Source organism: Bos indicus, chromosome 14 (genome assembly GCF_029378745.1).
Source record: "Bos indicus isolate NIAB-ARS_2022 breed Sahiwal x Tharparkar chromosome 14, NIAB-ARS_B.indTharparkar_mat_pri_1.0, whole genome shotgun sequence".
Classification (NCBI taxonomy): Eukaryota; Metazoa; Chordata; class Mammalia; order Artiodactyla; family Bovidae; genus Bos; species Bos indicus.
In genome coordinates this window covers 63,899,866-63,901,764 of record NC_091773.1, presented here as the reverse complement: position 1 = coordinate 63,901,764, position 1,899 = coordinate 63,899,866, and the positions used below count along the sequence as shown (strand labels likewise).

General features: G+C 38.3%; 1 non-coding gene across 1 annotated transcript; it reads right to left on the bottom strand.

Moving 5' to 3' along the window:
- Positions 1-225: 225 nt before the first annotated feature.
- Positions 226-297, bottom strand: TRNAY-AUA (transfer RNA tyrosine (anticodon AUA)). Its single transcript has one exon. It is a non-coding gene; the product is annotated as a tRNA-Tyr (tRNA).
- Between the last annotated feature and the right edge of the window lie 1,602 nt (positions 298-1,899).

Sequence of the window (1,899 nt, the reverse complement as noted above, 5' to 3'; positions counted from 1 at the left end):
TTGTATTTCATATTCAGTGCTCTCATTTCATTTAGTTTATGTTTTCTAATTTCTCCATCTCTTCTTTTTTCTGATATTCTCAAGGCTTTATCAAGCCTTGAGAAGTCACTCAGTTGTGTCTGACTTTTTCGACCCCATTGACTGTAGCCTACCAGCCTCCTCCATCCTTGGGATTTTCCAGACAAGAATACTGGAGTGGGGTGCCATTTCCTTCTCCAGGAGATCTTCCCCACCCAGGGATCGAACCTAGGTCTCCTGTATTATAGACAGACGCTTTACCGTCTGAGCCACCAGGGAAGTCATACATGTAATATATATATTTTAGAAAACTTACGTATTTTTGCCTAACTAAAAATTTTATTATATTTTGATTCCACTTGTTTGACTTCATATGAATAGAATGCTAGGTTTATAATTAAAAAATAGATCTGCATCAAGCAACAAAGGTTTACTGTATAGCACAGGGAGCTATAGTAAATATCTTGTAATAACATATCAGTTCAGTTCAGTTCAGTCGCTCAGTCGTGTCCGACTCTTTGCGACCCCATGAATTGCAGCACGCCAGGCCTCCCTGTCCATCACCAACTCCCAGAGTTCACTGAGACTCATGTCCATTGAGTCAGTGATGCCATCCAGCCATCTCATTCTCTGTCGTCCCCTTCTCCTCCTGCCCCCAATCCCTCCCAGCATCAGAGTCTTTTCCAATGAGTCAAGTCTTCACATGAGGTGGCCAAAGTACTGGAGTTTCAGCTTTAGCATCATTCCTTCCAAAGAAATCCCAGGGCTGAGCTCCTTCAGAATGGACTGGTTGGATCTCCTTGCAGTCCAAGGGACTCTCAAGAGTCTTCTCCAACACCACAGTTCAAAAGCATCAATTCTTAAGCACTCAGCTTTCTTCACAGTCCAACTCTCACATCCATACATGACCACAGGAAAAACCATTGCCTTGACTAGACAGACCTTTGTTGGCAAGAAAATAACATATGTGCATATATATAACTCAATCATCTTGCTGTGCATCTGAAGCATTGTAAGTGAACTATAATGAAATATATATTAAGAGAAAAAAAAAATCCTAATTTCTCAAGAGGAAAAAGTGAGAAGCTGAAAGTCACTTCATCCAAGAACTCAGAAGTGTCAGTCATCTGCCTACTGAAGCAGTCAGATGGACCAAAAGGAAAGAACCAGACCCTACACTGGTGAGTATAATATAAAAATGCAAAATGAAGACTTACTGAGTGGCAAAACAATTGGTGTTGACATCCTTAGTGAGATGTATTCAAAGAGAAAAGCAAAGAAAATTCAAATGTTATGTAGTAGTTTCACTCTTTGTATTACTGTTTTATGCTTAAAAGAAATAAAGAAAAGTTGTGATTATTAGTGATAAAAGAATTAGTGATTATAGTAACTTTGTTAGGAAGCCAATATTTTTACTTAGAGTGATAATGTTTCACTGAATTATTAAAGAAATATAATTTGGATGAAGAATTAAAAAATGGAGGTAGGCATACTTCAATGTGAGGCTAAGTTAGAAACATTAATATAAACTAACCACTAAACCATTCAGGTATGACCTAAATCAAATCCCTTATGATTATACAGTGGAAGTGAGAAATAGATTTAAGGGCCTAGATCTGATAGATAGAGTGCCTGATGAACTATGGAATGAGGTTCGTGACATTGTACAGGAGACAGGGATCAAGACCATCCCCATGGAAAAGAAATGCAAAAAAGCAAAATGGCTGTCTGGGGAGGCCTTACAAATAGCTGTGAAAAGAAGAGAAGTGAAAAGCAAAGGAGAAAAGGAAAGATATAAGCATCTGAATGCAGAGTTCCAAAGAATAGCAAGAAGAGATAAGAAAGCCTTCTTCAGTGATCAATGCAAAGAAATAAGGGAAA